This window comes from Cervus canadensis, chromosome 7 (genome assembly GCF_019320065.1).
Source record: "Cervus canadensis isolate Bull #8, Minnesota chromosome 7, ASM1932006v1, whole genome shotgun sequence".
NCBI lineage: Eukaryota > Metazoa > Chordata > Mammalia > Artiodactyla > Cervidae > Cervus > Cervus canadensis.
Genome location: NC_057392.1, coordinates 75,098,263 through 75,122,314, shown reverse-complemented (window position 1 = coordinate 75,122,314; position 24,052 = coordinate 75,098,263). Strand labels below are relative to the sequence as shown.

The following is a 24,052-nucleotide window of genomic DNA, read 5'->3' as shown; positions in this document are numbered from 1 at the left end:
TTTCCACTTCAGTAATTATGCTAGAATGAATCTGAAAACAAACATTTATTAAATCTCTGAAGCTCTTGGTTTATTGTAAAGTATATTCTCAGTGCCAACTGTGTCTGCTATTCTAAGTTCTAGAGTTGCTTCTAGAAATAGAGCAGATAAGACCATTCTTTTATAAAATCTATAAAATGTTTAATGGAAAGAGACAATAAGAAAATAAAACAATCAATAGATAATTTCAGAATATTGAGTGATCAGACAAGCATTAAGGCAACCAATTCTTAACACTTCAGAACTGGTAAAGTGAAGTTACTTAACTTAGGGTAATATAGTGAAATAATACATTTCTGAGTAATTTAGAAGTGTCTTTAATGTTATGAAAAGAAAACCAAATTTAAGAATGATCATTTCAATAATAGTTTCATCTTAATGAACCTTTTCAAACTAGTTGCTCACAGATTAAATATCTTGCCCTCTTATTTCAAAACGCTGGTTTGGACCAGAAATTTTATTACTTTTTGGAGAACTTTACTAAAATATGACTATGGACGGAGGTTCATTACAGTACAGGAGACAGGAATCAAGACCATCCCCAAGAAAAAGAAATGCAAAAAAAAAACAAAATGGCTGTCTGAGGAGACCTTACAAATATCTGTGAAAAGAAAAGAAGACAAAAGCAAAGGAGAAAAGGAAAGCCATACCCATTTGAATGCAGAGATACAAAAAATTAGTGAGGAGATAAAAAGCCATCCTCAGTGATCAGTGCAAAGAAATAGAGGAAAACAATAGAATGGGAGAGATTAGAGATCTCTTCAAGAAAATTGGAGATACCAAGGGACCATTTCATCCAAAGATGGGCTCAATAAAGGACAGAAGTGTTATGGACCTAATAGAAGCAGAAGATATTAAGAAGAGGTGGCAAGAATACACAGAAGAGCTATATAGAAAAGATGTTCACAAACTAGATAATCACGATGGTGTGATCACTCACACTCACATAGAGCCAGACATCTTGGAATGTGATGTCAAGTGGGCCTTAGAAAGCATCACTACGAACAAAGCTAGTGGAGGTGATGGAATTCCAGTTGAGCTATTTCAAATCCTGAAAGATGATGCTGTGAAAGTGCTGCACTCAATATGTCAGCAAATATGGAAAGCTCAGCAGTGGCCACAGGACTGGAAAAGGTCAGTTACCATTCCAATCCCAAAGAAAGGCAATGCCAAAGAATGATCAAACTACCGCACAATAGCAGTAGTTTCACAGGCTAGTAAAGTAGTGCTCAAAATTCTCCAAGCCAGGCTTCAGCAATATGTGAACCATGAACTTCCAGATGTTCAAGCTGGTTTTAGACAAGGCAGAGGAACCAGAGATCAAATTGCCAACATCTGCTGGATCATCAAAAAAGCAAGAGAGTTCCACAAAAACATCTTTCTGCTTTATTGACTATGCCAAAGCCTTTGACTGTGTGGATCACAATAAACTGTGGAAGATTCTGAAAAAATTGGGAATACTAGACCACCTGACCTGTTTCTTCGGAAACCTGTATGCAGGTCAGGAAGCAACAGTTATAAGTGGGTATGAAACAACAGACTGGTTCCAAATAGGAAAAGGAGTTTCTTAAGGCTGTATATTGTCACCCTGTTTATTTAACTTATATGCAGAGTACATCATGAGAAATGCTGGGCTGAATGAAGCACAAGCTGGAATCAAGATTGCCATGAGAAATATCAGTAACCTCAGATACGAAGATGACACCACCCTTATGGCACAAAGTGAAGAGGAACTAAAGAGCCTCTTGATGAAAGTGAAAGAGGAGAGTGAAAAAGTTGGCTTAAAGCTCAACATTCAGAAAGCTAAGATCATGGCATCTGGTCCCATCACTTCATGGCAAATAGATGGGGAAACAGTGGAAACAGTGTCAGACTTTATTTTTGGGGGCTCCAAAATCACAGCAGATTGTGATTGCAGCCATGAAATTAAAAGACGCATAATCCTTGGAAGGAAAATTATGACCAAACTAGACAGTATATTAAAAAGCAGAGATATTACTTTGCCAAGAAAGGTCCATGTAGTCAAAGCTATGGTTTTTCCAGTAGTCATGTATGGATGTGAGAATTGGACTATAAAGAAAGCTGAGACCAAAGAATTGATGCTTTTGAACTGTGATGTTGGAGAAGACTCTTGAGAGTCCCTTGGACTGCAAGGACATCCAACCAGTCCATTATAAAGGAGATCAGTCCTGAGTGTTCATTGGAATGACTGATGCTGAAGCTGAAACTCCAGTACTTTGGCCACCTGATGCGAAGAACTGACTCATTTGAAAAGACCCTGATGCTGGGAACGATTAAAGGCAGGAGGAGCAGCGGACAACAGAGGATAAGATGTTTGGATGGCATCACTGCCTTAATGGACATGGGTTTGAGTAGAGTCCAGCAGTTGGTGATGGACAGGGAGGCCAGGCGTGTTGCGGTTCATGGGGTCGCAAAGATTCAGACATGACTGAGAGACTGAACTGAACTGAACTAAGATATGACTTTACTAAGATTTAGAACTCATGACTAGGCAATAAGAAGATTTAGGTTCTAGTCTCATCAGTAATGAGCCATCTGTCCTTGTAAAATCATTCCATTCAGTTGAAGAAGCTAGTTCCTCTGATGTCCTGTTTTTATTTCTGTAAAATTAAAGGACTGAACCAAATAATCTTTAACAATTTTTAAATTCTAAATTTTGAAGCACCTTCAGTCCAATATTTGGAAAAAAGTTTCTGCCAAAATAAATCATAAGAAATGCAGGATAGGCATATCAAAGCACACTCTACAAATTTAGAGATATTGAGGGCTCAATAATTTACCATCTGTAATAATTAGAGGATATATTTACATTTTATATATATTCAGAAAATCAAGTTACATCTCATTTATTTTTCTTAGAAATATTTGCACATTTTAATTGCCTTTTCTGTGTCCTTTTCTATTTTAAAAACATTTTGAGGATAATTATCTTTACTATATCACCTGAAAATCATTTGGGAATGTTATAAATCCTACAGAGGAATCATTCTTGACTGAGATATTAAAGATTTGTTTTTGCATCCTGCTAAATTATTTCTGCTAGTCAGCACTCAAATATACATCTGGCCACTTTTACCAGGAAAATTTGAATTCTTGTAGAAGTAATTAAATTGACTTTCATTTTTGCAATTTTAAAATTGCAGGCACCACTTTAAATTTTGACCAACGTGTGTAAGAGCTGTTGTTTTTATTTTTTATTTTTTCGTTTATTTTTATTAGTTGGAGGCTAATTACTTTACAATATTGTAGTGGTTTTTGTCATACATTGACATGAATCAGCCATGGATTTACAAGCTTTTAAAGGCTATGCACCAAGAATGCCTTACCAGTTGTTTAAAATTAATCTTAAACTTTAATCGGAAAGCTGTTAGACTGTGTATATGAAATTGTTCGAAGATAGAAACCTCAGTTACTCTGAATTATCTCAACTCTCTTCCTCTCCATGACCAACTGATCAAAAATTCCTATTAATTATACCACAGAAGCGTTAGTTGTTCATTCATGTCTGACTCTGCAACCTCAAGGACTGTAGCATGCCAGGCTCTTTTGTCCATGGAATATTTCAGGCAAGAATACTGAAATGGGTTGCCATTTCCTTCTCCAGGGGATCTCCAAAATCCAGGGACTGAACCAGGGTCTCCTGCATTGCAGGCAGATTCTTTACTATTTGAACTACTAGGGAGGTATCTCAGAAGAGTATTTCAGATACAGCTAATCCTTAACATTCCCATTGTCTTGACTTGGTTCAGATCTTCAGTTTCCTTAGATGACTGATTGCAATAGCCTCCTGTTTTACCATGTCCTCCTCATCAACTCTTTCTGTATTCTTCTATGTCCCTAGATTAATTTTCTTATATGATTTTAAGTTGTATAAGAACAGAACCAATTCACTTCTATCTTTAGCACATAAGAGAATGTCTGATTCATAATAAATATAGTAGACAATCTAGACATAGTAAACAAACATATCTGCTGAATACATAGAAATGAATGAAAAAATAAAATAATTTTTATTTTGAAACTGTAGCCTTTAAAACTTAGAGTGCTTTATTTTACTTTCAGTATGAAATCAATATTGTTTAGACTCTTCATTTCTCAGAAGTTAAATCATTCAATAATCTACTGTTTCCACATCATAATTTGCCAACTTTATAACACTAATATTTTTGTTTTAAAATATCTACTTGCATAATTCTCCCATTGAACTCCAATAATGTCAAGAAAAAAGAGTGTCTCCTTCATATTAAGTCCTTATGGTCTATTACTATGCCTGATATTTGCTCAATCAACTCTTAATGAATATGCTCATTGAAAAATGCAAGTTCAATAGTTTACTTCTAAACTAGGTTTGAAACCATGTAAGTTACTGATTCCAGTTAGATTAGTTGTCATATTAAGCTTATTTATTATTACACGATCAGACTTTAGCATGTTATTGCCGTTAATGTCTGATACCTGTATATTGCAGTGATAAAATTGGCCAATAATACTTGATATTGAAAATACAAGTGATTTTTGATGCCAGTAGAAGGTTTTTTTGTTATTTTGGAGAACTGATAGAGAAAAGGGCTTGTTTAATATAGAACATTTTTTTATTTGTAAATGGTGATAGTATGCAATTGTTTACAAAGAGTTACTGATATAATTCAAGAGAAAAGTATAATGTTCATTCTCTCATTCCTAAACCAATAACATCATATGGTTAATTTAGCAAGTGACATTGATATATTTTCAAATGTAAATCAAACTCCCAATGCCTCTATTAACCCCATTTGATCATGTATTATTTCTATAAATATATGGAATTTGTTGGGGCTTCCCATGTGACGCTAGTGTTAAAGAATCCTCCTGCCAGTGTAGGAGGCACAAGAGACACAGGTTCGATACCTGCCCTGGGAAGATCCTCTGGAGTATAAAATGGCAAACCACTCCAGTGTTCTTGCCTGGAGAATTCCATGGAAGAGGAGCCTGGTGGTCTACAGTCCATGGGATTAAAAAGAGTCAGACACTATATTAACCAATGTTTTCACTTTCCTTTTCCTATTTTGTAAATCTCTTCAGGTTGTATTGGCCTCAAAAATGAAGTTGGCAAGTGTCATCTATTCTGAAAGAGTTTGTGTAAGACTGATGTTATTTCTTTCATGTAATCATTTCAAGAGATGCAGAGAATGAAGGTGCATCTCTCACAGTTCATCATCGTATAAGTCTCAAAAACAGTCCACCAGCCTCTACTGAAAGATTGTGGAGGATTATGACTATTTAAGACGTAAGATGGTCCTTGAGCTTCCTTGTCATTTATTAGCAAAGAATGAACTGATAAAGATGCTCGTCTTTAAATAGAGCATCCACAAATATACTCTTGGGTGTATCAAAAATAAGGTTATTTAAAAAGGAAGAGTCTCCTGTAGGAAGAAACAAGATGTCATGGAACTCACTGGGCAAGAAGAAACACTGAAGGATAGGAATCAGGACTTAATCAAGGGCAATCCCTTAATCTTAGATTGCAAGACCCTAATTTTTTTTTTTTTTCCTGCTCAAGGGGAGTGCAAAATTGCTGTGTATCAGTAACTACTGTGTGTTTTCCATTCTTCCTCATTTTCAAAAAGTGGTTTATTGCAGTTACCCTGTTCTTTCTCTATCATTGCATATTAAATATATGATGCGTAGATAACTTGCTTTTGTTTTATTTCATAAACCTCTGAATTAAGAGGAGCTAAACCGAAACCTGATATGAAGACTAACATGTACTTCTTAGAAATGTAGAATTTTAACCAAATGTCAAGTCTAAAATAGACTTTGAGATTTTCTCCAGTAGGAAGGGGCTTAGTGCATTTACTGTCCAGAAAGGAGAGCAAGCTAAATATTAAGTTGTAAGATATTCAGATGGCAGCATGTTCACAAATACTCTAATTTTCATTTTCAGGACGCATGACTAAGATTTTATTCCTTCATTCCGCCATGCATTGAACTAAAGTCAGTGGTTTTGTGACTTGTTTTTGGGTAATGAAATGTCACCAGAGTCTTGAGAAGCCAGTTTCCTATTTGCCGCTTTCCATCTTACTTACGTGATAATGCTTTCAAGATCCTAGCTTACAATGGACAGAACTGCTTCTCTGACCTATGATTTACATATAGTGTGAACAATAAATAGATATTTGTTCTGTATGTTCAGTCATTTGGACTTTGAAGTTTTTGCTACTACAGCATAATTTATCCTATCCTGGTACTCATTCGATATCTGGAGAATAAAAAATTAAAGAGAATATTTCATAGTGAAATCTGTATGGATTGAAGACACTGATGTTAAAGTTAAAATGAGAAGGAAGATACCATAAAATAAAAGTTTTTCCTAAACAGAAGAATGTCTTAAATTAAACAATAGATGCACAAACTACAAGGAAAGTTATGGAAATATAAATGGTAATATATATAAATGTATATCTATAAATCATAATCATAACATTTCATTAAAAATAGATTTTCTGGTTGTGAGAATATGTTTACACATAAAAGAGGGAACTACTATATAGACTATATAGACAGGAAATACAGTAAAGAAATAACCAAAATGTACAAAGAAGCCATTTACAGAAGAGGAAGCCCAATGAATCAGTAGCACAAAAAGTGATATTCATATTCATTAATAACTAGAAGAATGTAAACTGCGCCAGGAGAAAATAAACACTTTTTTACTTATCCAACTAGAATTGTAGAAATTAGAAAGAATATTATATTCATGCCTAGCAGCTAGAAGAGTACTTGGAACATCGCATGTATAGATAGATATTTGAGGAATAAATGAAAAAGTAATACCAAATTTTGCAAGTATGATGATATGATGATTCAGAAATGCACATGTAAGAGTGAGTTTGGTGCAGTCAATCTGAAGACAAATCTGTGAGTACTTAACCAAATTTAATATATTATCATCTATGAGCAAAAATTCCTAACCCCAAATTAAGCATATATATGTTCACAGGAGAGCATGTATTAAGCTGTTCATCTTAGCACTATTGAGATTATCAGTATTCTGAAACAGCCTAGGAATATTAAACATGTATCTTGAAAGATCAACACATTTTTCTTTTTCTTGCTATTTATTTTTCTTCTATTTCTTGAAACACTGCAAAAAAAAAAAAATCTGTGGACACCTTTGGTAACCTACTCTAGTGATTTTTTGTTTTCCTTCAAAGCCTAAATTGTTTTAACTTTGGATATGCTCTTGAATTTAAAACCATGTCCACCTGTGCTAACATATATTAGCTGAAGTAGAGATCAGAGGAGCATATTATAATAATATTTTAAATAACATGAATCAACTGTACTTCAATAAAAAGAGCTCAGGTAGATTACTGCTTTCCTCTTTTCTCTTTTTATCACATATTATTTATTAGATTCTTACATATTATTTGTGGTAGTGAATATGGAAATACTTTATATTTTAATCTTCTCAACTGTTAGCCATAAATAAGTTTCTTTCCTTTCTTGCTTCCCCATACTTTTCTTACTTCATTTCCTCACTTGAATCTCTCCTGCCTTACTTGATCATTATATTCTCAGAAAGTACCACTTTCTTCAGTTCAATTCAGTTCAGTCACTCAGTCGTGTCCAACTCTTTGCGACCCCATGAATTGCAGCATGCCTGGCCTCCCTGTCCATCACCAACTCCCAGAGTTTATTCAAACTCATGTTCATCGAGTCGATTATGCCTTCCAGCCATTTCATCCTCTGTCGTGCCCTTATCCTCCTGCCCCCAAACCCTCCCAGCATCAGGGTCTTTTCCAATGAGTCAACTCTTCTCATGAGGTGGCCAAAGTATTGGAGTTTCAGTTTCAGCATCACTCCTTCCAATGAACACCCCAGGACTGATCTCCTTTAGGATGGACTGGTTGGCTCTCCTTGCAGTCCAGGGAACTCTCAAGATTCTTCTCCAACACCACAGTTCAAAAGCATCAATTCTTCGGTGCTCAGCTTTCTTCACGGTCCAACTCTCACATCCATATGTGACCACTGGAAAAACAATTGCCTTGACCAGATGAGCCTTTGTTGGCAAAGTAATGTCTCTGCTTATTGATATGCTATCTAGGTTGGTCATAACTTTCCTTCCAAGGAGTAAGCGTCTTTTAATTTCATGGCTGCAGTCACCATCTGCAGTGATTTTGGAGCCCCCAAAAATAGAGTCTGACACTGTTTCCACTGTTTCCCCATCTATTTCCCATGAGGTGATGGGACCACATGCCATGATCTTAGCTTTCTTTATGTTGAGCTTTAAGCCAACTTTTTCACTCTCTTCTTTCACTTTCATCAAGAGGCTCTTTAGTTCCTCTTCACTTTCTGCCATAAGGGTGGTGTCATCTGCATATCTGAGGTTATTGATATTTCTCCCAGCAATCTTGATTCCAGCTTGTGCTTCATCCAGCCTAGGGTTTCTTATGATGTACTCTGCATATAAGTTAAATAAGCACAGTGACAATATACAGCCTTGACATACTCCTTTTCCTATTTGGAACCAGTCTGTTGTTCCATGTCCACTTCTAACTGTTGCTTCCTGACCTGTATATAGGTTTCTCAAGAGGCAGGTCAGGTGGTCTGGTATTCCCAAATCTCTTTCAGAATTTTCCACAGTTTATTGTGATCCACACAGTCAAAGGCTTTGGCATAGTCAGTTAAGCAGAAATACATGTGTTGTTGTTTTTTTTTTTCCTGGAACCTTGTTGCTTTTTCGATGACCCAGCATATGTTGGCAACTTGATTTCTGGTTCCTCTGACTTTTCTAAAACCAGCTTGAACATCTGAAGGTTCGCGGTTCCCATATTGTTGAAGCCTGGCTTGGAAAATTTTGAGCATTACTTTGCTAGCATGTGAGATGAGTGCATTTGTGCAGTTGTTTGAGCATTGTTTGCCATTGCCTTTCTTTGGGATTGGAATGAAAACTGACCTTTTCCAGTCCTGTGGCCACTGCTGAGTTTTCCAAATTTGCTGGCATATTGAGTGCAACACTTTCACAGCATCATCTTTTAGGATTTGAAATAGCTCAACTGGAATTCCATCACTTCCACTAGCTTTGTTCATAGTGATGCTTCCTAAGGCCCACTCGACTTCACATTCCAGTATGTCTGGCTCTAGGTGAGTGATTACACCATTGTGATTATCTGGGCTGTGAAGATTTTTTTTTAATTTATTTATTTTAATTGTAGTCTATTTACTTTACAATATTATGGTAGTTTTTCCTATACATTGAGATGAATCAGTCATGGGTGTACATGTGTTCACCGTCCTGGACTCCTCTCCCACCTCCCTCCCCATCCCATCCCTCTGGGTCATCCCAGTGCACCAGCCCTGAGCCCCCTGTCTCATGCATCAAACCTGGACTGGCGGTCTGTTTCACATATGATAATATACATGTTTCAATGCTATTCTCTTTGATCATCCCACCCTCGCCTTCTCCCAGAGTCCAATAGACTGTTCTACACATCTGTGTCTCTTTTGCTATGATATGGACTTATCATTACCATCTTTCTAAATTTCATATATATATATATATATATATATATATATATATGTTAGTATGCTATATTGGTGTTTTTCTTTCTGACTTACTTCACTTTGTATAATAGGCTCCAGTTTCATCCACCTCATTAGAACTGATTCAAATGTGTTCTTTTTAATGGATGAGTAATATTCCATTGTGTATATGTACCACAACTTTCTTATCCATCCATCTGCTCATGTACATCTAGTTTGCTTCCATGTCCTAGGTATTATAAACAGTGCTGTAATGAACAATGCCATACATGTGTCTCCTTCAACTCTGGTTTCCTCGGTGTGTATGCCCAGCAGTGGGATTTGCTGGGTCATATGGCAGTTCTATTTCCAGTGTTTTAAGGAATCTCCACACTGTTCTCCCTGGTGGCTGTACTAGTTTGCATTCCCACCAACAGTGTAAGAGGTTTACGTTTTCTCCACACCCTTTCCTGCATTTATTGTTTGTAGATTTTTGGATAGCAGCCATTTTGACCAGCATGAGATGGTACCTCATTGTGGTTTTGATTTGCATTTCTCTGATAATAAGTGATGTTGAGCATCTTTCATGTGTTTGTTAGCCATCTGTATGTCTTCTTTGAAGAAATGTCTGTTTAGTTCTTTTTTGTACAGTTCTTATCACGTTCACTGTTACTTAAGTATTGGGTTAGCTAAAAGTTTCATTCAAGTTATTCCATAAGATGGCCCAGAAAAAACCACAAGGTAAGAATTACCATAATAATTTTTTTTAGTTATCTTATTAAAATTCAAGGAAATAGTTTTATCGTATAACAGGAAATTATCACACAAATACACAGAAACCTATAGCAGATTAAATGGGCATTAGTTCAATTTATTGTCAAAGCCAGTCCCATCCATATAACCCCAAATAACAGAATTTAAAAATTACATGTTACTTTATAGAAACCAAGATAAACAAGCCAAACCAACATTTTCATTTATAGATGATTTTGCCTTATTTGTATATATCAATTCACAGAGGCTTTATCTGTACTATGTTGTATGTCATTGGAAGGCAAATTAGTTAAAGATTTCTTTTCCATAATCTATTAGATCATGAAATCGATCATTATAATGACGATGCAATTTGGAAGATTTAGTGTTTCCAAAAATTATATTTTACACATTGTGCTTATTACTATTTTTGCTCATAGTAACCTTTGAATAGGTTTATGTTTTTAATCCGCATTTTAGAGATGAGAGAAGTGGGATACAGATGATTTGTTCTTTGCTAAAGAAGATGCTTTGCTTTTTACTATAGAAGTACCACATGAATAGCCCATATTTGGGTCCTGGCTATTTAAAAATACTATCTTGTACTGTAACATAGATCAAGACACCTTGTAAACCAATTTGGAAATACGTTTGTCAGTTCACTCTCATGAAAGATTGAAAGTGCATGTTCAACAGAGTTAGGTGCGCACATACAGAAACTTTACTTATAATTGGGCTTCCTGGGTAGCTCAAATGTTAAAGAATCTGCCTGCAATGTGGGAGGCCTGGGTTTGACTCCTTAGTTGGGAAGATCCCCAGGAGAAGGGAAAGGCTACCCACGCCAGTTCTGGCCTGGAGAATTCCATAGAATGTATAGTCCATGGGGTGGCCAAGAGTTGGACACAACTGGAAACTTTTGCAATAACCTGCAGGGTTTGAGAGACTTTATGACTTTGAATAAAATGATGACTTAGTATGCTATAAATATATTTTTGAAACACAAAAATGTACAATTTGAATATGGACAGTTTATTATACATAAATTAAACATGACTCACAGGTGGGGATCTCTAATATTTCTCCACAATGTAGCTCAGAGCCTAGGCTGGTTATTCAAGGTATCATTTACCCTGGCAATAGATGAGTGTAGACCCTGAAAAAGTGCCAGCTCATTCAAGAGAAAGGAGAGTGAAAGAAACGTCTAGAATCAAAAGAGTGTAAATAGAATGAGAAAGTGGAATTAGGTCTAACTGGTAAGCAAGGTGATACTCCAGTGGAATTAGCAGCAAAGAATAATCACACAAATAAGAGTATCTAAGTGAATGACTGTGTCGTGATGCAAAAACAACAACAAAAAATACAATTTGAGTGACTCCCCCTAAAAACAGTGTACAAGGCTATTCTGGGTTAGTTATACTGTGAACATTTTGTTGTTGTTGTTGTTCTTTAACTGAATCCTGACAGAAGTATAGGATATACAGAGGAAGCGTGCATTCCAGACAGATGAAAACAAGATTATAAAGCTGAAGGCATTATACAGTGCAGTATGTTCTGGAAGTAGATGGAGCCAAACACTATTCTATTTTAAGAAATGAGAAAGAAAACAATGGGGTAAAGATTTAAAAGGTAAGAAGTTAATCATAAGCAATATTTTATTCCATTTCTAATGTAAGATCTATTTTTGTAGTTAACAGAGACCACTGAATGATTTTAAGCATGGAAATAAAATAATTCAATTTGCATTTTATAGTACCTAGTTTGCAGTTGGGAAGAGACATTTGGTGGGGCATTCCTGGCCATGTGACTTTACATAACACTATACACTGTGATTCTAGATGATAATGTCCAAGACACTGTCAGATCAGAAAGTTTCCCAGGTGGTGAGGTAGTAGAGAATCTACCTGCCAATGCAGGAGAAGAAAAAGATGCAAGTTCAATTTCTGGATCAGGAAAATCCACTGGAGTAGGAAATGACAACCCACTCCAGTATTCTTGCCTAGAAAAATGCATGGACAGAGTAGCCTGGAAAGCTACAGTCCATGGAGTCACAAAAGAGTTGGATGTGACAACGTCTGAGAATGATAATAAAATAAGAACTGAATTGGAAATGAGTATGTAGGTTAAAAACAAGTCTCAGAAAACAGGTTTACATACTGTACCTCATTATACTATCCTAGCCTTTCTTTCCTTATCAAAATTATATTACAATTCCACACATCGTGTATACATCATAAAGTGAGGAAGATAACTATATACAGAGCCTTTTACATTTGATAATCATGTATTATATGATTTGCAACAATTTGCTTTATATTTCAATTTTTTTACATTTTATAAAGCTCTATCTTGTACTATCTCTTTTCATCCTAATGGCAATTAGGTAATCAGAATACCACTTTTGGGGGAATTAGTTTTAGGTGAAGTAATTGAAATTTCAGGGGACCCAGGGAGGTGATTAAGATTTTTATTCTGAGTGCAATGCTTAAAGATTATATAAGAACAATAAGGCTACAGACATTACTCATATAGACTCCCAATTTATTCAAGTTTAAGGGAAAAAAGAATGTAAGCAAAAACTATATTAAGTATTCATCTTATCATGAATTTCCCAGAATATGCTCCTTTTAATTTAATGATTCTTTAAAAATGGACATTTAAAGCAGGAAACACAAAAGATATGCTGTAAGAAGTACTATGGAGGAGTTATATATGTGGGTGGACATGAATCATGCTCACCTAATAGAATAGCTCTTGCTAAGCCTTTGAAATACTCTGTGCAATTAGTTTATTAGAGACATTTGCAAAATTATTATTTGCCTTGCTTTTGTGTCTGTGTTTCTTCGTGTGTCTTCCAGGTTATGATCTGGTAATAAATATATCTTGATATCTATTTAATCTTAGAAAAATATGAATTTAAATTTAGAATCAGTCCTTAGTATAGCCCATTTTTTCTTCCAATGTATCCCAACCTGTTAATTTAAGATGATATTGAAAAAGGACTGGAATTAACTTTTAAGTGTCCCCCCTTTCTGGATGCCACCTTTAATAAGCTTGGATAAGGCACTTGAATGCTTTGAGTTTGATTATTCTTTTCTGTAATTTTGAGAATAGAGTATCTGTTTTGAATACCTCTCTGGGATATACTAAAAATCAGATGAGATAATGAATGCATAATTAATGGAACATATATTGAAAGCAATATGGTATAATGGTAAAGAATGCAGACTGAAGAACTAAATTCTGTATTTAAATACTGATTTTGCCACTTTTCAGCTGTGTATGCTCATCAAGTAACTTAGCCTCTTTCTACCTCAGATTCCTTGCATATAATATAAGTATGATAATAATAGTTCTGACCTGATTGTGAGAATATAAGGAAATAATCTATCCAATATCCCAAAGAAATATAGTAAGAATTATTCAAATGGTGGTGGTGGTGGTGTTGATAATGAGGATGATGATGGTGATGGGAACAATGTGTCAGACACCACGTACAGTGGTGAAGAAGTCACAATCATTTTTTTTTTTTTTCAGAAGGAAACCTAGAGAAATACAAAGGCTTAAGAAGTTTAACATTATAGTGCATTCTATTAATAAAAACCTATGATATTTCTGAAATTTAACTCATAAAACCTGCTAATAAATTTAAGCTTCCTTGAATGATTTGCCTGCTAAATCAAAATGTGAGCATGTTGAGCTACTTTTAGGTACTTTGTTTTGATAGAATCCCTAGGAGAATATGGGATGTAATGCTAAGTTCCAGGGTCTATCTCATCCAGCTTTGTGTTGAGATCTCCTCATCTGTAAAGTGAGCTTGCTGACTATCATGTTTTCTTCAGTTTATTACAGGCTGATATTTAATGCTCTAGTGATTTTTTTTATGTATAAGCCTACAGCTGAGAATATGATCTTGGTGATTTGCTTAAAATGTAACAGTGGGTGCCAATTAATGATTTAACTTCTGAAATGCTGAAAATTAGCATATATATTTAAAGATACTCATATAACAACAAAATAAAAAGAGCAGTTCAGCTAGCATTTGCTACTAGCGAAAACTCGATTCCTCAGTCATGGGTTGACTTGTTTGCTTGGGAGAGTCCCACATTCTTCTTCTCTTGGTACATATATTATTAGTGCCCATTTCACTCAAAAGTGTTTCAGCTCGCATGTGAAATATATAGTCACCTAATTTATGATTTGAATGCAATTTATGAAGAAATTAAGTTAAGTCAAAGTTAGTACCTGTGCCTTAATGTGCATTTTTAAAGCTAAAAATCAAATTCTATGAAATTGGACCAAGTAATGGTGAAAGCAGTTTAATCTATAAAATGAAAGTGAGTGTAATTTTCAGGGAAAAGGAGCTATACAATTTTTTTAACAGTGCCTAAGATACAGTAAGCATTATTCAAATGTTTTATGATCCTGATGATGTGCCAGAAACTAGGATACAGTGGTTAAGAATTCACAATCATTTATTTCAATGAGAGAAAAATGAGCATGAATTGAAGATTTAATTCTTGGAATACTGAACACTGGCACATATTTTGAAAAAGATACTCATGCAACAGAAATAAAGAGAATAAAGAAAATTCCTGCTAAATTGAACTTATGGGATATTTCATATAGTAATCATAATTCAGCAAGACTTTACCTCTCATAGTGGTACATGGGCCTTGAAGTCAAACATTTTTGTTTGAACTTTGGCTCATGTTCAAGACCTTAGTTTGTATTTTTAAATTTTATATATTGTCCAAATTAACTAACCTCTTGAGATCTCAATTTGATAATTGTAAAACAGAGATAATACAAGTCGCCTAATACGACAGAGATAATGAAAGTCACCTTTCATTTTCATGAATAAATTTGAGGAGCTCTGCATTTTCATGAAAGTGAAATGGCATAATGCAAGTCCCTAGAAGACTGACATAAAGTTTGGGAAATTGTTAGCTATTGTGGCTCCCAATTCTGTGTTGATGACAGTGTCATTCTGTATGGTAAATACATGATGGCCAAAAGAAGTATCTTTGAAAAAATTATGTAAAATCAAAATGAGCATACGTTTCTTTAAAAATAATTATTCTTGAAGTAGTTAGTAACATGTTTGACAAAAAAAATTTCCCAAGGACTGTTATTGAATGATTATAGTATATTAAAACATAAAAAGGAATGTATGACAAAACAATGTTTAACACAGTATTATAAAGAATCCTTTATAGATTATAGTATAAAAATAAAAGAAAAAAAATCTCTTCTTGGGTATGTGTGACTCCCAGCTTGAATTTTTAAATTCTACCCCAATTTGTAAAACAACAACAACAACAAAGAAAAGGCACACACAGAAACAAAATGACCACAACATTCTCAAAGCGGTGCAGTGCTCCAGGGGCATACATTCTCACAGTTAAAAACATTTCCAAAAACGTCCTTGGACCCTCATGAAAAACCCTGTGAATAAGGCAAAATATGTCACTCAATCCATATTCCTACGTTTTCTCCAAATAGATAATTGACAATTAGCATCACTTCAATGTCAGAAACATAAACATGTGGAGCTACTTTGTGATGTGTCTAAAGAATGGCTTAATTATGATATAGTGGGTCAAAGATTGAATTTTCCTTTTTCTCCAGAAAAGCAGTGTTCACTGCCAAATAATGTAGAGAGTATAATTTGGCTTCAGCATCTATCAATGTGAATAAAAAATAATTACCTCTCAAATGTTGCAAAATTCAATAACATGTTTAGAAATTTTCACATAATAGTCCGCAGATAATAAATGCCTCTACATCCTAGCACCTTTCTTCTCTCCTAAAAATTACTAAGAGATGTCAGTTCTACAGTAGAAATGATTTCATGATCAGAAAATAGAATTAACATTATACCATGGACTGTCAGAAGATGTTACTGAGTTTTTGTTGTGAATAAAATTCAAAAAATAGTACATTCAGTGTTTCTAACATTATTATTAGTAGTAAATATAGTATTATCAGCAAAATAATAATAATTATAGCAATAACCATGAATGATGACAGATTTTATATAGTGCTTTTTTTGTGTCTAACATTAGTCATTTCTATCTTCACCATAGCCCTATGTTATTATCCTATTTTAGATATGAAAAAGTATGGGGCTTGACTTGCCCCAAAGCAAAGCTCTATTTACTGGTGAAGCTGATATCTGAACCCAGGGAATTTTCACCTCCAGTGTTCATGCTCTTTATTATTCTATAGATTATTTGTAATTTATGGAAGATTATAATAGAGTTACCTCTGATATTTTTTAGAAAAAAAATGACTTTTATTATTGCTTGGCTAAGCAGATGGAATTGCTTGCCTTTTAAACATCTTATTTTAGGCAGACACAATATGAAATAAACAAAAAGTTTAAATAACGTTCATATGAGCTGCTTTTTCTTGTTGTCGTTTCCTATTTCCATGTAGCAAAATGATAGTATTTTATTTCTTGATGAAAAAAACGTTAAAATTGACAAATATTTTGGGATGGATAATTGTGTGCCTTTTGTGTGTCTTAATTATGTAATGAAAATTTGCTGTTTGTGCATATTCTACTTTATATCAACATTTTAAAAAGCCAGTAGATGTAAATAAATTTGAGGAGCTCTGCATTTTTGGAGAGGACATACAAATAAAATAACCAAAACAGTAATTCCAAATTATATGAAGTATAGCATTTTCCAAATTCTTCATATTCTATAATGTAACTGTTTGCTAAGTCCTTCAAGATAAGGAGAATCCATTTTTCTTGAATATATTAATAGTTTGGGAAACTGAAAAGAAAAATTCAACTGACCTTAAGGATTGTCTCTCCCTAGTTATTTCTGCACTGATGGTTCTAGCTTGCAGCAGAAGGTAATGCTACCTTTTGAATTATTAAGCCATTAGTTCCCTTGACCTGCCTCTTGAAAAATCAGTATGCAGGTCAGTAAGCAGCAGTTAGAACTGGACATGAAACAATAGACTGTTTCCAAATAGGAAAAGGAGTATGTCAAGGCTGTATATTGTCACCCTGCTTATTTAACTTATATGCAGAGTACATCATGAGAAATGCTGGGCTGAATGAAGCACAAGCTGGAATCAAGATTGCCAGGAGAAATAGCAATAACTTCAGATATGCAGATGACAGCACCCTTATGGCAGAAAGTGAAGAGGAACTAAAGAGCCTCTTGATGAAAGTGAAAGAGGAGAGTGAAAAAGTTGGCTTAAAGCTCAACATTCAGAAAGCTAAGAAAGATCATGGCATCCAGTCCCATCACTTCATGGCAAATAGATGGGGAAATAGTGGAAACAATGGCTGACTTTATTTTTTGGGCTCCAAAATCACTGCAGATGGTGACTGCAGCCATAAAATTAAAAGACACTTAACTCCTTGAAAGGAAAGTTATGACCAACCTAGACAAGCATATTAAAAAGCAGAGATATTACTTTGCCAACAAAGGTCCGTCTAGTCAAGGCTATGGTTTTTCCAGTGGTCATGTATGGATGGGAGAGTTGGACAGCGAAGAAAGCTGAGCATCAAAGAAAATATGCTTTTGAATTGTGGTGTTAGAAAAGACTCTTGAGAGTCCCTTGGATGCAAGGAGATCCAACCAGTCAATCCCAAAAGGAGATCAGTACTGAATGTTCATTGGAAGGACTGATGTTGAAGCTGAAACTCCAATACTTTGGATACCTGATGTGATGAGCTGACTCATTTGAAAAGACCCTGATGCTGGGAAAGGTTGAAGGCAGGAGGAGCAGCGGACAACAGAGGATGAGATGGCTGGATGGCATCACTGACTCAATGGACATGAGTTTGGATAAACTCCGTGAGTTGGTGATGGACAGGGAGGCCTGGCCTGCTTCAGTCCATGGAGTTGCAGAGAGTCAGATACGACTGAGTGACTGAACTGGACTGAACTGAACTGAGTTCACTTTTAATATTGATATAAACTTCAAGGCATGTCTTGTTACAAGATTAACTGTGAGGAGATATAAATTGTTACTTTGATTTGCATTTCATATTTTATACTATAACAATTATAGCATTAACATTAACAAATATGGCATCATAGATGTTTGAATTTTTTAATTAAAGATCTTGGCACGTTCCCATGTTCTTATTATAAAAGTACAATACAAGGGTTTTTTGAGAAAAACAAAAGCATACAGAAGCAGAAATTTTAAAATATGTTCTAACCAAGTGGCTATTATCACATAATATACAATGATAAGGTAATGAACTTTACTGATTTTTTCTTTTTTCTAATTATGTATTCTAATATTTTCTAAAATGTTCATTTTATATTTTGAATATCAATTTAAAATCTATGTTTGTATAAATACATGTTTAAGTTTTGAAGTTTTTATTTTTATGCAACTTGAATTTTTCCTTAATTTTATAATATCTTTCCCATAAGCTCTTTAAGCTCATAGAGATAAAGGTAGAGGTAAAATGTTTCGTGTTAAAACTCACTAAGGAAACCATAAAATCCCTAGCAAACTTGTAATTTGATTTTGATAACTAAGCTGTGCTGGAGCTCTACATGGAGTGAATTTTGAGGCTGTAAGTTTTCCCTTGGTGATAGCCCATAAGAGAATAAATGTGGAATGAAACACGAAGGAGGAAGGATCACAAGGATGAGACCTAAGGACTCCAAAAGCCAGAGAACTGCATGCCAACTTCAAGAAAAACAGGAGAACTTGAGAGACCTTGACTAAAAAGAAGCCTTTTGTTTTCACCTTTGGCAGACCTTACGATTTCATTTTAACTTCATGAACTGAAAAGGAATAGCATAGGTAGGCAGTCCAATCTCTATGAGAGAAAAAGATTTCAGAAAGTAACATCAAGTTAGCAATGTGATCATACTTAAAATTAACAAAACTTACTACCACCAAATATTCCTTCAGTATTCAAATTTTCAGTTGGATGATATTGTCTTTGAATCGTAATCTAAGTAGGATCTTCATATTAGGTGCTTTGTCTCTTAAAGTCTCTTACCTGTAAACTCTACTTCTGTCTCTCACCTCACTGCCTCATACAGTTTATTTGTTGAGGACACAGATTTACCTGTCCTGAGAGTTTTCCACTGTCTGGATAATGCTGATTGCATCCCCATAGTATGATTTAACATACCTCTCTGCCTTCTTTACATCTTGTAAATTCTGGTTAGATCTAGAAGACTTTTCCCTTTTGGACTATTACAGAATAAGGTCAGCAGTGTTCTTCCACAAAGAAATTCATAAAGCATAACTGTCTTTTGTTTTGTCATAATAATAACCATTGTTGATCAGTTAGTACTGGGTATAGAAAAATAATGATGTTTTAATTCTATAATTCTTTCAAATTTATAGATAGAATATTCTTATAAAAATTCATCTGATTTGCTGTATGTCTTGAATACAGACACACACACAGTTCTTTCTCATCACTTTTACATTTTTAGACATTTTTGGGCTTTATTTCCATTTTATTTTCTAAATCCCATATTATGTTTTTGATTGGATATATTCTCTTTGGGCAATCTTTGTCATTTAGTCTTCATTTCATAGATTATAGTTGTTTATTCTCATTTCTTTGATGAATTCATTCAGTTCTTATTTTATATTCTCCTTTTATTTGTCCATTTGTGATCAGATTTATATTTCTGATTTTTGGTGTTACTTCAATTCTGCAAATGCTGTTGAGTTACATTTAATTCATGTCAGAATGCTATTTTACACTTTTGTTAGCTTGGTTTAGAGAAATTTCTTACTTAAAAATATTATGTTCATATTTTGTTTTATTCTTATGGTAAATTTGATGGATTCAGCATTCATAGTTTATTGATTTTTTTTTATCATTCTTTGAGTTTTTCTGGAACTAACAAAAGAAAACTTCTGTAAAGGTGAGGTTTGGTGAATTCTGGAAATGGCAACCCACTCCAGTATTCTTGCCTGGAAAATCCCATGGACGGAGGAGTGTGGTAGGCTACAGTCCATGGGGTCGCAAAGAGTCAGACATGACTGACTGAGCAACTTCACTTTCATTTTCATTTCTTAATGAAGGAAGATCAACCTTTCCTGTTTCTATAGTGATCTCTTCAACAAATGGAAATTGATGGAATCACTTCTGTTCTAACACATTTTGATACTTTACTATTTTCTAATTCCAGTAAAGTTTGATTTTCAGCCATCTCTTTATATCTCTTCACCATTAAGCCTCCAAAGAGTCCCTTCCCAAAGATCCTTCATTGCCTTCAGAGTTATGGCTTGTATGAGAGTCCCATCTTTGTTACCACATAATTGAAAGTCCATTCTGTTTAATTCCCTACTAAATTTTCTCTGTGTTTTCTTACCATGGTTAGGACCCTCTGTTTCTGAATGTGAATATTATTAGATGTTACAGAGGAGCCTGGTGGGCTGCAGTCCATGGGGTCACAAAGAGTTGTCATGACTGAGTGTGTGCATGCTCACACTCACACACACACACACACACACACACACACACACAGATGTTATCTGTGGCCATCTCTACTAAACCCTAGAGTACTCTCCTATGATCATCACAATTGCCTGTGACCCTCCATTCAGGTTTGGACTCCGCTTAAGTACAGGCATTAAACACACTCTGTGGTCTTGGGTGGTTCTGTACCATTTAAGTAAATTTAAGGCATATAGTAGTCTCTGTGGCCAGCTATGCTGTTAATATGAACTATGCAAGATTTTCTTATCTAACATTATTGACTTCAATTTTTCCCTTGGAATGTGTGCAGAGATTCCAATTCAAAAAGTTTCCGTTATCTTTAAGGTACTTGGAAATTCAGTAATAATATTATGAATGAAACAAAGGTGCCAGATTTTAGAAAGAATTCCAAATCATGAAGTCCTCCAGAGAAGGGAGATAATTGCACTTTACAAAGCAAAGCGTTTATTGTTAGAATATTTCTTTATCTCATTAAGAGAATTTTGAATAGGCAGAATATCAAAATGAGAGTGTTCTAAGAGATATAAGCAATACTGCACTAGAATCTAAGCATGAAGAAAGTAAAGAAGATAAAGGAGAACTGGGAATACTTATTTTATCAAATATCATAACTTCCATGAGTTAAACTAATTGCTTTAAAATATTAAAATATGTCATTGAGAATAGTATACCAGGATTAAAGAAATTGGATAAAGTCTTGAATTAGCTTATAATAATTGTTCTATAATTCTTAACTAGTACAATTCAGAAAGCTTTCCAACAATTGCAAAAAAAAAAAAAAAAACAATAGCCCCAAAATATTCCACATTTGCCAAAGTACTCTGCTGGACTAGAGTTACTTAGCAGGTATGAAGATACATGTGGTCTTCCTGGGTGGGTCAGTGGTAAAAAATCCTTCTGCCAGTGCAGGAGCCGGAGGAGATGCAGGTTTGATTCTGGAGTCAAAGATCCCTTGGAGGAGGAAATGACAATTCTTCTCAGTGTTCTTGCACAGAGAATCCCATGAACAGGAGGAGCCTGGCAGGCTACATTCCATGAGGTCGCAGAGTCTGACATAACTGAGGAACTGAGTATACACATGAAGATACAATAGCCGCACTTCACAGCAAAACCAAAGAATGTGCTGGTGTTAAAGAGCTAGTGGATAGCAAGGTGGTTATACTTTCAACACACTGGGAGAAAAAGACAGGCTCAAGAGAGTTAGAGCTCTAGCTTCAGCAACTTCCAGATTTAATACCAAGTTTAGAATTTATGACAGCAGATCTCCCCTATTTGAGTTCAGTTCAGTCGCTGAGTCATGTCTGACTCTTTGTGACCCCATGGACTGCAGCACACAAGGCTTCCCTGTCCGTCACCAACTCACGGATCTTATTCAAACTCATGTCCATTGAGTCAGTGATGCCATCCAACCACCTCATCCTCTGTCATCCCCTTCTCCTCCTGCCCGCCATCTTTCCTGGCATCAGGGTCTTTTCCAAAGAGTCATTTCTTTGCATCAGGTGGCCAAAGTATTGTAGCTTCAGCTTTAGCATCAATCCTTCCAACGGACACCCAGGACTGATTTCCTTTAGGATTGACTGGTTGGATCTCCATACAGTCCAAGGGACTCTCGAGTCTTCTCCAACACCACAATTCAAAAGCATCAATTCTTCAGCACTCAGCTTTCTTTATAGTCCAACTCTCACATCCTTACATGACTACTGGAAAAATCATAGCTTTGACTAGACAGACCTTTGTCAGCAATGTAATATCTATGCTTTTCAATATGCTATCTAGGTTGGTCATAGCTTTTCTTCCAAGGGGCAGGCATCTCTTAATTTCATGGCTGCAGTCACCATCTGCAGTAATTTTGGAGCCCAAGAAAATAAAGTCTGTCACTGTTCCCATTGTTTCTGCATCCACTTGCCTTGAAGTGATGGGACCACATGCCATGGTCTTAATTTTCTGAATGTTGAGTTTTAAGCCAGCGTTTTCACTCTCCTCTTTCACTTTCATCAAAGGACTCTTTAGTTCTTCTTTGCTTCCTGCCATAAGGGTGGTGTTAGCTGCATATCTGAGGTTATTGATATTTCTCCCGGCAATCTTCACTCCAGCTTGTGCTTCATCCATCCCAGAATTTTGCATGATGTACTCTGTGTGTAAGTTAAATAAGCAAGGTGATGATATAGAGCCTTGACATACTCCTTTCCCAATTTGGAACCAGTCCATTGTTCCATGTCCGGTTCTAACTGTTGCTTCTTGACCTGCATACAGGTTTCTCAGGAGGAAGGTAAGATGGTCTCATATTCCCATCTATTTAAGAATTTTCCAGTTTTTTGTGATCCACACAGTCAAAGGATTTGGCATAGTCAATAACGCAGACATTTTTCTGGAACTCTCCAGCAGATGTTGGCAATTTGATCTCTGGTTCCTTTGCGTTTTCTAACTCCATCTTGAACATGTGGAAATTCTCGGTTCACGTACTTTTGAAGTTTTAATGGAGAATTTTGAGCATTACTTTGCTAACATGTGAGATGAGCGTAAATAGCCTCCCCTATGTAGAGACTAGTTTTTAAGAGATAGAAAACCACCTGCTAAACCAAGAAGATGTATATGGGCAATAAGAAAATAAAACATCCTCAATAATTGGAAAATTACAAGAAAAATAAGAGGAGTGAAAATTTGAAACCTTCACAGCTGAACTGGATATAGAACACACCCAGAAGGTCCAGGAAGTGGAGGATACTCAGAAAAGGAGGCTGAAGATGCAGGGGAGGTATTTTTGAAGAGGCCTTCCAGCAGGATTTGGAATTGTACCTTTCCACAGCTTGCCTTGCAGATAGCTAAGAGGTGAGGCAGTGGAGAGCAAGGCACCCTGGCAACAGGGACCTTCCCTGGGTGTGCAGAGAGAGGATGATGCCATGCTCCCTAGAGTGGGAGGTGCATGGGATAAAGTCCTCCTAAGTCCTGTTCTGTTGCTGGACCTTCAAAACCAAAGAGGATGCACCATGCCCTCTTTGTCTTGACACTGTTTTTGCCTCATTCTATAACTATAGACTTTAATCTCAGATATTTAAAAGACACAGAATATCTTTTAAAATGAGTAAGAAAAATGCAAATAAATATACACATAATCCTTCAGCACATAATAATCCCAATTATTATTTTAGTGTAGTTTTTACCAGTTTTTGCTTATTAGTGGGTCAGACCATTTGAGAGATTCTATTTATGTAATTGGTATAAAATATACATATATATGTGTATATATATGACTTTGTGTCTAAGTTTTCTTAATAT

The 24,052-nt window shown here is 35.3% G+C and overlaps 1 pseudogene; it reads left to right on the top strand.

Moving 5' to 3' along the window:
• The first annotated feature begins 10,283 nt into the window (after positions 1–10,283).
• On the top strand, positions 10,284–23,602 carry LOC122444757 (annotated as a pseudogene).
• The last annotated feature ends 450 nt before the right edge of the window (positions 23,603–24,052 follow it).